Source organism: Neovison vison, chromosome 5 (assembly GCF_020171115.1).
Source record: "Neovison vison isolate M4711 chromosome 5, ASM_NN_V1, whole genome shotgun sequence".
Taxonomy (NCBI): domain Eukaryota; kingdom Metazoa; phylum Chordata; class Mammalia; order Carnivora; family Mustelidae; genus Neogale; species Neogale vison.
The window spans coordinates 38,768,634-38,784,285 of record NC_058095.1 but is presented as its reverse complement, the minus strand read 5'-3'; positions in this window follow the sequence as shown (position 1 = coordinate 38,784,285).

Here is a 15,652-nt window from a genome sequence, read left to right as displayed (position 1 = left end):
TGAGAAGTCATTGAGTGACTCTTGGTGGACTGGCAGAGTCCCAGAGGGGCACCCAAAATAAGCTGAATTCCCTCACACAACCTATGAGAGACTCCAAAACAGGGTACCAGGTACCTGAGTGGTGGAGGCTGACACAGAAGATAGAAGCTCTGGAAAAATTTTGATTTGGCCAAAAGTAAAAGAATTGTAGCCAGTTCTCCTTACAGTCAAGTCGTGCCCTTCTATTGGCTGCTTCCAATCAGCTTTTTTGTACCTACTTGTAAATATGAATGGCCGGTCAAGGACTGCCAGATGTTTAAGGAAAATGTCTAATAAGAAAGAGGGAGACTGAAACAAGTAAATGGGAAAAAAGTGGAGCAGGGATGCCAGAATGGCTCAGTGGGTTAAAGCCTCTGCCTTCAGCTCAGGTCATGATCCCAGGATCCTGGGATTGACAGCTGTATAGGGCTCTCAACTTGGCAGCCTGCTCCTTCCCCCATCCCTCTCCGCCCCCGCTCCCCTCCATCTGCCTCTGCCTACTTGTGATCTCTGTCTGTCAAATAAATAAATAAAATCTTTATTAAAAAAAAAAGGAGGGTAGACATGTGAGCATGGTGTATATATAAAACAATCATGGAGTGAAAAAGGATCACTCTTGAAACTTTTTAAGTTTGACAGTAAGAATTTAAGAAATGAAAAGAATTGAAAGATAAAACCAAGGAGACTTCTCAGAAACTAGAAAAACAAATAGAGGACAATAGGAGAGAAAAGATAAGAAAAGTAGAGAATTCAAAAAAGTTTAAAAACTACTAATGAGTGTTCCAGGAAAAAAAGGCAGAATGATAGGGAGAATATTATCAAAGAGATAGTACAAAAATATTCTACAGAACTAAAAGATAGGAGTCTTCAAATGGATAGAGATCACCAAATGCCCAGAGCCATGAACAAAAAAGAAACTCTCACCAAGTTACATCATTGTGAAATTTTAGAAAAACATAGGTTAAATATCCTGAAATCTTTTAAGGAAAACAAAATAGATTACCTATCACACCTTCCATCTCAGTCCTGAATCAGAATATCATTCGATTTCTCATTAACAACACTGGGACAATAAGCAACAGTACTAACAACTAAAACAACAATAACAATGGAACAATTCCCTGACATTTCTGAGTAAAAATGTATTTTTTTAAAGATTTTATTTATTTATTTGACAGAGAGAGAGAGAGACAACAAGAGCAAGAACACAAGCAGGGGGAGTGGGAGAGGGAGAAGCAGGCTTCCCAATGAGCAGGGAGCCTGATGCAGGGTTCGATCCCAGGATGCTGGGATCATGACCTGAACCGAAGGCAGACGCTTAATGACTGAGCCACCCAGGCACTCCTAAAAATTTATTTTCAATGTTCAATTCTATACACATCTAAACTCTCAATCATGAAGGAAGCCAGACTTTTCAGTGCTGTATCTTCCATTCATTGTTTCTCAGGAAGGTGCTGAAGGATATGTTCCCCTAAAACAAAGAAGTAAACCAAAACCAAGACAAAAGAAGACATTGGATGCAGAGAACAAGAAGTTTATGTAGAGAGAGACAAAGGAATTTCCAGCATGTTCCAGCATGATGTCAGAGAGCAAACCCAGGAGGACAATTCTGCAGCTCTGTTTGAGGACAGCTAGTCTAGATTGGAGCAGGACACTGAGAAACTGCAGGTGTGGTGTCTGTAGCAGGGGAAAAAATAATGGATAGATCATCTGACAAATGACCATGTAGAACTTGTACTGAAACGTTTCAGTATTGAGTATTGCAAAATTTAACTAAGTTCAAAGAAATTTAAGTACACGAAAAATGAGGTTGGTGTACCTACAATGGGATATTACTCAGCAGTCAAATGAGCTATGAGAAGATGTGGATGAATCTGAAATGCCTACTGATAGGGGAAAGAAGCTAGTCTGAAAAAACCACATCTGGGGGCGCCTGGGTGGCTCAGTGTGTTAAGCTGCTGCCTTCGGCTCAGGTTATGATCTCAGGGTTCTGGGATCGAGTCCCGCATTGGGCTCTCTGCTCAGCGGGGAGCCTGCTTCCCTTCCTCTCTCTCTGCCTGCCTCTCTGCCTACTTGTGATCTCTCTGTGTCAAATAAATAAATAAAATATTTTAAAAAAATAAATGAAAAAACCACATCTGTATGATTCCAATTATATGACTTGGGAAAGACAAAACTATGGAAATAATAAACAGATCAGTGGTTGTCAGCGGTTTAGGAAGACGGGAGTGAAACATGTGGGTTTCTTAGGGTGATGAAACTATTCTGTGTGATACTCTAATGGTGAATATAAGACATTAAAACCTGTAGAACTTTTTCAAAAACCCACAGAACTTTACAGCACGAAGAGTATACTTTAATTCGTGCAAATTTTATTTTTTTTATTTTAAAATATTTTATTTATTTATTTGATAGAAATCACAAGCAGGTGGAAAGGCAGGCAGGGGCGGGGGAAGCAGGCTCCCCACTGAGTAGAGAGCCCGCTGTGGGGCTCGATCCCAGGACCTTGGGATCATGACCTGAGTCGAAGGTAGAGGCTTTAACCCACTGAGCCACCCAGGCGCCCCGTGCAGGCAAATTTTAAGTATAATCTAGGAGGTTGAGGGAACTCAGTATAAAATGCATAGTATGACAAACGAATCTAAATATATTGCAAATATATGAAGAAACCTCTCTGGAGGGAGTGAGAGAATAAAGGTCTGACCCAAGTAACTTTGGAAATGAGTGCAGTCTGTAAAACTAAAGGCAAAGGCAGTGTATATAAGTACTGTATGCAAACTGCTTAAAAAAAAAAAAAAAACCTAGTTGCTTCCTGGGTTAATAATTCTGAAAAAACTGTGTATATTGGAATTGAACCATAAGTAAGTGGATGACTGGTGGTGAGAGCTATGTTCTTGTTGGATTGGGAGTTTATAGATAAGTAAGGGGAAGATGCAGGAATGATCCATGTGGTACTTGGAATAGAATTGGAGATGGTATGAACTCGTGTTTATATGGAGAGACTCAGCTACCTATGGAAATATTTATAGATATGTGGGTCTACACAGATTAGTACACTATGTATGTCTCCTGTATGTGTCAGCTGGAAGAGCCTAGAAGCAAGACACCCTAGTACCAGTGAGCACACTAGCACTCAGATCTTGGCTTCTAATACCGTTCTCTGACAAAAGAAACCAGAGTTCCTTGGAGAAATGACTGATTCTAAAACTGGAATAGAAAAAGTACAATATGAGCCTGTAGCATTTTGTAGTACCAAAAAGTAAGAGAATACTTAAAAAAAAAAAAAATTAAGAGTGCCTGGGTGGCTCAGTCTGTTTGCCATCCTATTCTTGATTTCATCTGAGTCATGATTGTGGGGTTGAGCCTATATCAGACTCAGTGCCCAGTGGGAAGCCTGCTTGAGATGCTCTCTCCCTCTCCGTCTGTGCCCCACCCTGCTCTCTCTCAAATAAATAAATATTTTAAAAATCAAATTAGTTTTAAAAATCCCACCACAAGGATGGAGATATGTTAAAAGGATACAGAAGCCACCTGACAGAACTCCAGTGGCCAAGCTGGAACAATTTAAAAATAATGAAAAAAAAGTTGCATTGGATGATAACCCAAAGTATAAAAAATAGATATCCATGAGTCCATACTGTATACATAAATGATTGAATAAATGGGGAGAATAGACAAATCTTCGAGGTAGAAGAATTCCAAATAACTTATGCAGAGCTAGGTTATCATTAGGCAGAGCTGAACATAGTGACTTCCTTTCAAAGAGTATAGTATAGAAATGGGGGGAGGGGCAGTTAACACTCCCTTAAGCCAGAAGATCAAGGTTAGTGCCAACAGTGATAAGTCATATCAATAGTAGGTACTCTCACTGATGAGAATGGTCTTCTTCCCAAAAATAAATTACGCTAGTCTAATCATGATTAAAAACATAAGGCAAGGGGCGCCTGGGTGGCTCAGTGGGTTAAAGCCTCTGCCTTCGGCTTGGGTCATGATCCCAGGGTCCTGGGTTTGAGCCCCACATCAGGCTCTCTGCTCAGTAGGGAGCCTGCTTCCCTTCCTCTCTCTCTGCCTGCCTCTCTGCCTACTTGTGATCTCTGTCTGTCAAATAAATAAATAAATAATCTTAAAAAAAAAAAAAAGACAAATCCTAATTGACAGTTATTCTACAAAATACCTGACTAGCATTCCTCAAAACTGTCAAAGTCATAAAAACAAAGGATGGTCTGGGAAACCCTCAGAACCAAAAGGAGTCCAAGGAGACAGGATCCTGCAAAAGAAACATAACAAAACAAAACAAAACATTAAGGAAAAACTGAGGAAATCTAAATAGAATATTGACTTTAGTTAATAATGCATCATTATTGATTCACTAATTGTGACAACTGTACCCCAGTGTAAGTAACAGAAGTTGTTGATAATAAGGGAAACTAGGTGGAGGCTTTATGGGATCTCTCTGTTGTATCTTTGCAATAGTTCTGTAAACCTAAAGCTGTTCAAAAATGGAAATGTTTATTTTAAAACGAGTTAATTATTAATTCAAGGGAAACTAAATAGATTTACAGGAGATGAAGTAAAATCATAGTATACAGTTGGATCAGCCTTGAACAATATTTACATAGTCATGGTAACTCAAATGTGAAACATGGCCCCAAGAAAAGATGGTGATATATTTGGAAGTTGCATATATCATAAGAAATCACTGGATACCACCTGCAATTGATGACTCAAAAGAACACTATATCACAGAGAGGTGGAGGTTACTACATGAAGAGCTAAAAGAATGGAAAGTGTTTAGGACTGGAATTGACCAGGAGCTATTGTTTTTTGTTGTCACAAGTCACTATTTCACTTTTTAAAACTATGTTGAAGAGTAGAGTTTACATTGGAAAGCCTGGAGTACTTGGATAAAAATTTTAAAATATCGTGTCTAATGACAATAAACATTTCAAATTAAAATCACACATTCGATAAAGTTAAATTCTCTAATATGTTGGCTTTCCTAATACATTTCAAACATCTATGCTATCGAAACCTTTATGGGATAGTAAAAATTCTCTCATCTAAGGGAAGCCAACCAGCTAGACTTACTTAAAGACTCAGGGCCGCAACGTAGTTCTAGATTTGAATTATGGTGTGATAGTCTGGGCTGAGACCCTGGTTCTTAGTTACTAATTCCACAATGATTCTACCTAAACTCCAGGTTTTCATGCCAATCTCCTCTTATGGTTCCAGAAATACCACCTGCAGATGCAGGCAGAAGAGGCTCCTGCTCTGGTTTTAGCACATAGCACAAATACATTTATTTGAAAAACACAGGTGCCTGACTGGCTCAGTCAGGAGAGCATGTGACTCTTGATCTCGGGGTTGTGGGTTCGAGCCCATGGTAGCGATTACTTAAACACACACACACACACACACGTGCCTCAATTTTGTTATGTGTATTTTACCAAATATTAAAAAATCCTTTCTCCCCCTAACAAAAAAATGGCAATCTTAGGCATGAGTAGGCCTCTGAATGTGGTCATTTTTCCCCCCACATAAATGTTAGTACTTGCCATACATCAACAGAATGCCCAGAGAAGCAAATAATCATCTTCATGACTTTGAGTTGGTTGGGCAATGACTTCTTAGAAATGACACCAAAAGCACAAAGGACAAAAGGAAAAAATTAACTAAATTGGACTTCACTGAAAGTAAAACATTTGCTTCCAAGGACAACATCAGGAAGGTGATGAGGCCCTAAAGAATGGGAGAAAATGTTTACAAATCATAGCTCTGATAAAGGAAACTGTCTAGAATGTATAAAGAACTCTACAACTCAGTAATAAAATGAAAACCCAATTTTTTTTTTAAGATTTTATTTATTTGACAGAGACAGAGGGGGAACACAAGTAGGGGAGCGGGAGAGGGAGAAGCAGGTTCCCTACTGAGCAGGGAGCCCAGTGTGGGGCTCGGGGCTCGATCCCAGCACTCTGGGATCATGACCTGAGCCAAAGGCAGCCGGTTAACTGACTGAGCCAGCCAGGTGCCTGGACAACCTAATTTTTAAATGGGCAAAGGATTCAAATAGATATTTCTCCAAAAAAGATATGTAAATAGCCAATAAGCACATGAAAAGATGCTTAACATTATTAGCTTCAGGGAATGCAAATTAAAACCACAATGAGAGGGGCACCTGGGTGGCTCAGTTGCTTGGGTGTCTGGCTCCTGGTTTCAGCTCAGATCGTGATCTTGTGGTCCTGGGCTCAAGCACCTAGTCCAGCTCCATTCTCAGTGGGGAGCCTGCTTGGGATTCTCTCTCTCCCTCTCTCCCTGCTCATGCACACACTCTCTCTTTAAAATACATAAATACATCTTAAAAAAAAAAAAGGCAATGGGATACCACTCTACACCTACTAGGATAAATATAATAAAAAGGTCAGATAATAACAAGTGTTGGCAAGGATGTAGAGAATTCGAACCCTTCTATACTTCTGGTAGGAATGTAGAATGGTGCAGCTGCTTTGGAAAACGGTCTGGCACTTCACCATATGGTTAGATGTAGGTTGCTGTATGACCCAGCACTTCCATCCCTGTGTGTATATATACACTCTAGGACATAGGAAGACATATGTCCACACAAGAACTTGTACATGAATGTTTATAGCAGCATTACTCAGAACAGCCAAAAGGTGGAATAACCCAAATGTCCATCAACTGGTGAATTAATAAACAAGATGTATATCCAGACAATGGAATATTACCTGGCAATACAAAGAAATAAAAAGAAATAGTACAATGTGTTACAGCATGGCTGAACCTTGAAAACATTAGGCTAAGTGAAAAAAGCCAGTCACAAAAGACAGCTTATTTTATAATTTCACTCACATGAATTGTCTGGAGTAGACAAATGGGACAAAGTGTATTAGTAGTTGCCTCGGGTGAGGGTTGGGAGAAAATGGTGGGGGGGGGGGTAGTTGCCTGTGGGTATGGGATTTCTTTTTAGGGTGATGAACATATTCTGGAATTAGTGGTGATGGGGGGCACCTGGGTGGCTCAGTTGGATGGGCGACTGCCTTCAGCTCAGGTCGTGATCCTGGAATCTCAGGATCAAGTCCCGCATCGGGCTTCCAGCTCCACGGGGAGTCTGCTTCTCCCCGTGACCTTCTCCCCCTCTCATCCTATCTCTCTCTCAAATAAATAAATAAAGTCTTAAAAAAAAAAAAAAAGATAGTGGTGATGGTTGCACAACCCTGAATATACTAAAAACCACTGAATTGTATATTTTATTTTGTTTTTTAATTTTTTAAATTTTCTCAGAGAGAGAGAGCGCACAGGCAGAGGCAGAGGGAGAAGCAGGCTTCCCGCCAACCAAGGAGCCTGATGTGGGACTCCATCCCAGGACGTTGAGATCATGACCTGAGCAGAAGGCAGCCACCTAACCAACTGAGCACCCAGGCATCCCTATTATTTTATTTTTTAAGTTTATTTTTTTAGTAATCTCTACATTCAACATGGGGCTTGAATTTACAACCCTGAGATCAAGAGTCACATGCTCTTCGGGCTTAGCCAGCCAGGTGTCCCTGAATTGTATATTTTAAATGGGTGAATTGTATGGCATGTAAATTATATGTTATCAAATTGCTGTTTTAAAAAGTGGGACCTACGGGGCACCTGTAGATCCTGTAGGCTGGCTCAGTCCGTAGAGCATGTGACTCTTGATCTCAGGGTCATGAGTTCGAGCCCCACTTTGGGGGTAGAGTTTGCTTAAATAAAGCCCATCTGGCACTGTGCCTGGCCTATGGTAGACGTTGAAATAAAAGTTCTTTTTCTCAATTATCATATGATCTCCCTGGTGTGAGGAATTTAAGAGGCAGTGGGGGTTAGGAAGGGTTAGGGAAGGAAGAAATGAAACAAGATGGGATCGGAGGGAGACAAACCATAAGAGACTCTTAATCTTACAAAACAGAGGGTTGCTGGGGGTTGGGGGGAGGGATAGGGTGGTTGGGTTATTGACATTGGGTAGGGTATGTGCTATGGTGAGTGCTGTGAAGTGTGTAAACCTGACGATTCACAGACCTGTACCCATGGGGCAAATAATACATTATATGTTAATAAAAATAAATTTTTTTTAAAAAGTTCTTTTTCTCTTTCCTCTTCCCCAAACTTCCCAACCTAGGATACCCCTGAAAGACTTGCTAGATTATTTCACCTCTGACAGGATTTTTACCCACCACCATCTAGGTGATCAGGTTTTCTCTCTCTACACAAACACCACAGCCTTTAGACGTTACCCTTCCTTTTTTGCTTCCACTGGTCACCAGCAGAGGAATTTCCTAGGATAGGACAGGTTCTGCTAACACTCATTTGATTGCTGAGGAAGCAGCAACACGGACCCACTTGAAATAGCTTTATAACCCAGGCTCTGCACAGGCTCCTTCTGTGGGCTCTTCTCCCCAGGAGTCACTTCACAGCTTGAGCTGGAAACTTCCATGACTCCTAACTGCCTCCCCTCCCCTTCTCTTTCTCTGATCCAAGTCAGACCATTTCTCCCCTCCCCACCCCATCCTCTGGCTTGCCTCCCTTAATGACAAAATGCTCTTTCTGTCTGGGCATCAGGTCTACCACTGCCCCACTCCCCTCAACCCCCTGTTAGTAAAAACTTAATACAATTACCACCAGTAACTATTAATTTCTTCACAACTCCCTAAAACTTGACTGAGCTATATTTCCCTAAGTCTCTAATACACAAAGCTCTCCCAGAATCTGTTCTGTTGTTGGCTTGGTGTTAGACTTTAGAGTTCTCCTCATCTGTAAAGTGGAGGGTGAACGGAGTCCAGATTCTCTGAGGCTCCTCTGGTGCTTCCATTTTATCTTGACCCACTTGTAAGCCTTTTCTAGCAGCCACTCGTAATAACTGATCATGCTGTTGCCTGTATGTTACTTCCAATTTTTAAAGCATTGATGTTGGGTGGGAATGCTCTGGAACTCATGTTGAAAGCAAGGAGATCAGGGCAAGGGTTAGAACCTGGGCCTCTGAGTTCTCTCTGTGGGCGTCTTGTACCCAAACCCACTGTAGAGCACAAAGCCAGGAGACCGCGAGCCCTTGGAGTGCTTATTATTCATCTTATTGTAATGTGAACCACCAGGGTCAAGCATAGTGCTCAGAGCTTTTTTATTTTATTTTTGTCTTTATTTTATTTAAAGCTTTATTTTATTTAATCCTCAATATAACCCTATTGTTACTTCTCATTTTATAGATAATAAACTGAGGCACAGAGAGATTAAGACCCTTGTTCAAGGGCAACCAGCTGGTAAAATAATTGTCGAGGATTGATAGACATGCTAAATCCTTAAGGCATATGTTCGTGTATCTGAGGATTAATGTCCGTTCTGATGATCCCATGTCTATCTGAATGGGGTTCTCAAATGTGCTTATGATTGGGAAGAAGAATAGGTGCTATGACCCTTGATACTCAGAGTGGGACCTGGACAGTCACCCAGCAGCAGATCAGCAGGCAATCCTAACATCTGTTGGCAAGAGTCTTGGAATGTAGGAGTCTCCAGCCTTTCTTGAGTGATGAAATTTCAGTCTGGTTTTGGTTTTGAAAATTATCATTGCAACCAACTAACTAACACACTCTCCTTTAGAATTCTGTTCGGGTGGCCCCAAATGAACCCAGAGCCTTTTGTGTCCAGTTAAAGCTTGGAAAGCAGAACCTTTAAAATACTTGAACCAGGGGGGGTGGGGTCAAAAAAATAAAAAAAAAATAAAATAAAATACTTGAACCATCTGAAGCAGGGCCTCAGGTCAAGTTGTTGCCGTAAAAACACAAACATTGGGGGCGCCTGGGTGGCTCAGTGGGTTAAGCCTCTGCCTTCGGCTCAGGTCTTGATCTCAGGGTCCTGGGATTGAGCCCCGAGTCGGGCTCTCTGCTCAGCGTGGAGCCTGCTTCCCCACCCCCACCCCTCTCTCTGCCTGCGGCTCTGCCTACTTGTGATCTCTCCTTCTCTCTCTCTGTCAAATAAATAAATAATTTAAAAAACCAAAAAAAAAAAAAAAAAAAACCACAAACATTGGGACCCAGAAGATAGTAAGGAAAAACAACAACAACAACAACAAAGTTTCGTGTGCTATAGAGATGTTCATAAAACCAAACCAAGCCCATCTCCATCCAGGGCCAAAGGAGATTCAAATGTACATAAAGGGTCGCAGAAGAAAGTAAGTGATATGATTAGATTTAGGTCACCTAGACCTGGGAATTACCTGAGAGGCAGAGAGGTTCAAGTAAACGCACGGTTAACGGGAGAATCACTGAAATTTGAACTAGGAAAAAAAAAATCTTCAAAGTCATTCACTCTAATAATTTTTTGAAGACTTTATTTATTTATCAGAGAGAGAGAGAGAGAGACGTGCACACACATGGCTCGATCCCAGGACCCCAGGATCATGACCTGAGCTAAAGCAGACACTTAACTGACTCAGCCACCCAGGCGCTCCCACTCTAATAATTTTATGAGAGAAACAAGGAGGCTAGGAACTGAGGCGGTTTCCTGAAGGTCACAGTCTGAGGAGTGGCAGTGACACTAGCCACTTCCGGCTAGCAGCTCTGGCCCCACCTGGCTGAGCCTGGGGAAGCCTGTGAACAAGTAAGGAGGGACGTGCCGAGCGTCCCTGCGGGCTGGTCAGGGAAGAGGAGCCACAGAAGGAGAAGGGTTGTGTGGAAGGAAACTGCCATAGGAGGCTGAAAAGGTGGGTGATTTGAAGTCCTTCTAGGGCTTGGACTGGAGCCAGAAGGTATTGGGGGGAACCTGGGAGAGTCCTGTTTGATGAAGGGGTGAGGTCAAAAGGGGGACAGAAGCTATCGATCTGGCGGTGCGCTGGCTACATTTGAGGAGGAATATTTTAAGGCAAGGAGGCCAATGAGGAAACTATTCAGGAAGGTATGTGCTAGGGCCTTTTACTTTTAAATATATGAGAGAGACCCAGGCAGAGAGGGGTCAGCCTCATACTCCTGCTCAGCTAGAATTCAAACTTGTTGGGACACATCCAGTGAACAGGTTGGGCTGCCTTCCAGAAGCCCCTAGAGTAACTTCTGGACAGTCCACTTCTATCCTCCCTTGCCCACCTGCCTGGCTCAGCTGAAGTGAGTCGGCTTTATCCTAGGCACTCACACTGATGGGGCATCGTGAGCCAAGGAGCGGGTCGCAGGAACGGCTCTGTGCCCTCTCTCGCCCAGCCCAGGGTGGGGATCCCTCCCACCTGGACAAATGGGGCAGATTCTGCGCTCTTGGCCCCTCCTGTCCCGAGGCTCAGCTGTCTGACCCTCCCATTTCTCCTGCCCAAGGACAGCTGGCGGATGTGCTCAGAATCATTTGGCCTTGTTTCCTCAGCTGCAGACGGTGACCAGGGCCCCAGGCTTGGGTACCAGTTCCCCCAGCTTCCACCCTGTAGAGGCAGGCCTGCTAGGGCCTGAACGCTTCCTGCAAGTGTTTGCTTCGAGTGAGGCCTGCCTCTCTTTGGCTCATCTCCTTTTCTCTGCAGCCGGTCTGAGGAGTGGGGTCTGTTTACGAAAGGCATAACTGTTTCTAGCTTTCTTAGGGAAGCAATTTAACAAATCAGTACATTTTTGGAACAACTGTCATGTTAAACAAGCACAGCTCCTGAGATGTAATTATAACTTAAGTCCTCTCTCTCTCTCTCTCACTCACTTCTTAACCCTTTAAGTTCAGTGGGGCTGTAGGTTTGCTGCACCCGGATAAAACTCGAGGCGGTCCCCATGATTTTCCTGTTTTTTCTGAGTCTGTGTTCACCCTAAGTCTGAATATAGAAGCAACTCAGTGATTAAAGTGTTCAGATAATCGTTAAAATTCCAAATATGTTGTAGAAGGAAGGCTTTCCCCTTCTCCTTCAGCTCAGGCTGAACATACGCGGTCGGGAACACTCCTGTCCCTCCCCTCCCATCTTTTTAGCTGTGGTTTCTGATGCTTACAGTGTTGGAATGGGAAGAAGCAGGAAAATTTCCACTTGATTGGTGCTGGCGTGGGGATCTGGCTTTGGTGTTCTCTGAACTTGCCAGGTGTTTAAAGCGGACACTTTTGTGTGCATTATATCCCTCCCTGTCTTAATCAGTTAGGACTGCTGTAACAGAGTACCACTAGGTGATTTACAAACAACCAAAATGTATTTCGCTTGGTTCTGGAGGCTGGAAGTCTGAGATCAGGTTGCCAGCCGGGGTGGGCTCTGGTGAGAGCACTCGTCGGGGTTACAGACTGCTGACCAGTCTCATTGTGCCCTGGTGCAGCAGAAAGGTAGCGACTCGCTCTTTGGCCTCTTCCTAGGAGGACATTAATCTCATTCATCAGGGCTCCACCAGACCCGACTAAGCCCCCCCACCCTAAATATCATCATATGGTTGGGGGGTAGGATTTCAACGTTAAAACTGGGGAGGAGGGGCACCTGGGTGGTTTAGTGGGTTAAGCCGCTGCCTTTGGCTCAGGTCATGATCTCATGGTCCTGGGATCGAGTCCCGCGTCGGGCTCTCTGCTCAGCAGGTAGCCTGCTTCTCTCTCTCTCTCTCTCTCTCTCTGCCTGCCTCTCTGTCTACTTGTGATTTCTCTCTGTCAAATAAATAAATAAAATCTTTGAAAAAAAAAAAACTGGGGAGGAGGAACACATTCAGCCCACAAGCCCGCCATTGCTGGGCACCTCTCACTTTGGTGATGAATTTTCCTTTGGCTCATTGCTTCCTCCTCCCACCGTCCTTGGGAATCCAGCCATACCTTCAGGTTCTGCCTGAAATCACTTCACCCCTCTGGGCTGCCCTCCTGTATAGCCTCTTTGACTAACCCTCTTTCTCACTCGCAGCTCTCCCTCTGCCCCAACCACTGTGAGGATGGCTCCTTTCCAAGTGTAACCCCTGCTGTGCCTCTTGACATTTGGGTTCTCAGGCTTGACATCTTCGAGATGGGGTGGGATGGAATTCACAGCACACCTTTCCCCAAAGAAACCCTCATCTAAAGTCTTGCTCTCGGTTCGCTTGTACCTTACACATTCTTTGCCACTTTGTAAACCCTGGTCTAGAACTTCACTTTGGGATTTGGAATTTGTTGTGATTCAGCTAAAGCTTCTATTTTAACATCTGATTTCATTCCATTTAGGACACATCTTGAACCAAAATGCTTCTATTATCTGACTCCTGAGCATTAATCTGACATTTTTATTTATTTATTTGTTTGTTTGTTTTATTTTATTTTTTGGGGGGACAGACAGTGATCACAAGTAGGCAGAGAGGCAGGAGGGGTGAGGGGGGAAGCAGGCTCCCTGCTGAGCAGAGAGCCCGATGCGGGGCTCGATCCCAGGACCCTGAGGTCATGACCTGAAACAAAGGCAGAGGCTCTAACCCACTAAGCCACCCAGGTGCCTCTGACATTTTTATTTTTTTAAAAATCTTGGGGGAGTGCCTGCATGCTTTAGTTGGTTGAGCATCTGACTGTTGATTTTAGCTCAGGTCATGATCTCAGGGTCGGGAGATGGAGCCCTGCATAGGACTGCATGTTCAGCAGGGAGTCTGCTTGAGATTCTCTCCCTCTCCCTCTGCCCCTCCCACATGCTCTCTCTCTCAAATAAATGATATAAATCTTTTAAAAATCTTTTTTCCATCATGATAAGTGTACTCGTTAATCCCCATGACCTATTTCTCCCAGTCCCCCACCATCTTCCCTCTGGCCACCATCCGTTTGTTCTCTATAACCAAGAGTCTGTTTCTTGGTTTCTCTCTCTCTCTTTTTACCTTTGCTCGTGCATTTACTTCTATTTATCAAGCATAGGAGACCGTTTACCATTTGAATTTATTTCCCAGGTCTCACCGTTTGGACAGTGTAGATCCAATTCTGGACTCTAGTTGGTGGGGGGCTCTAACTTAAAAGAGAGAGAGGCAGCAAAAGAGAGGGGTGGGGAGAGAGAGGGAGGGGCAGCATTTCAGTCGAACTCTGTAAGGCCTTGGGGGCATCCGTGTACGGTCCTCTAACCATGGAGGAGAGCTGCTCTCCCTCTCACATTTCTAGTGTCTCTGGGATGTGGTGTGAGGTGGTAGAGCAGTGGCTATGACAGATGTCTTCAATGGCAGACTGGGACAATGCTGGGGACCCCCTGCTGGAAGAGGCAAGAGCCAACAGAATTCAGAAACTTAGAGCATACATGACCTTGAGCATGTTACTTCTCTGAGCCTTGGTTTTGACATCTGTGGAAGGAGAATAAGAATCCCTACGTTCCTGATAGCCAAGAGCCTATGAAGTGCATTCTAAATTGGGAAGTGGGTCACAAGTGTCCAGAATAGGAACCTATACTTAGATTCTACTCAGTCTCCCATCTCAGACTGTGTGGACTCTGAAGTCAGGGCCCATGTCATGTTTGTTTTTCTTCTATCCCAATGCAAGCACAATTTATTGGATGGGATTGTGGTGCCGTTGGCCTGGGTCTGTTGGGGATGCTCGAGGTGTGGATTTGCTCTCCAGAGTCACCTGTTTATTTCACACGTGCTCTCCATTACACCAAACCTGCAGAAAGTGAGCGAAGGACCAGTACTTCCCCCAACTTCATCACTTCCCAGACAACCCAAGCCAAAGCCCCTTTAATTATCGATTTGATAACTTTGTTTCATTTTCCAAGATATTTTTTGAAATGTTGAACCCACTTCTCTTTGCTTCTACTTTTGTTGCGAGTCAAAGTCTTATTCCTGAAAGAGTTTCTTTCCCTTCCCCCTTTTTCTTTCAGTAATGCCCTTTTTGTCTTCACTTGCCTCCCGGTGTTTAGTGTGCTCTGTGAACCATATTCATTCACTCAGACAGGGGTGTGGAGGAAGCATAGGCCAGGAAACCCCAACACCCTCCATAATGCATGGGAGCCTTTAGTTTGGTGATTACTACAATTGTTGCCTCTTGGAACAGTGAGCCATTAGCTGGTTCTCAACCCCCTATTAGTATTACCCTGTAATTTAATCACAATTAGACTCCTAGAAACATAGACATGGGAAACAAGTGGGCAAAGGAGGCAGATAGCAGAAAACAACAGCATTTGGGGGTTCTAATCAAAGGCACTCTTTTCAGAAGGTGCGGGACCAAATAAGAGGGAGGTGGGAGAGCTCGGAATGAAGTAACTGGGCAAATGATTAAAGGGACTCTGTGTTTTACTTCCTAGTATTGGGGTTGGAGTCTGCTGGGCATTGATCTCATGGGCTGGGCTGAGCTGGGCTTGTTTAATAGCAATAGGGATTGGAAGAGGATTGAGAGGTGACATGTCCCCTTCACCTTCTCTCCTTGAAATCTGTGGGAGGAAGGTCTCAAAGAGGATCCTCAGAGGACATGTCTCCCTTAGGGCCAAAGCATGTTCTTGAATATCTGTTGAAACCAACCTCCTTTTTGGGGGGCTCCGAGAAGCATTGAGATACCATTCACATTGGCTCCGCATTCTCTGGGGAAGTGTGGTTATGGGGGGATGGACATAACCAGGGCTGGAAGTAGGGGCATTGCAAGGTGGAGGAGATTTGAGGAGGGTGTCCTTAGACCTTTCCATAGGACTATTGTCCTACTCGAGCCTCGGAAACCTGGACTGCAGTGCAGAAAGGAGGAACCCCAGAATCTGGAAATGACAAGG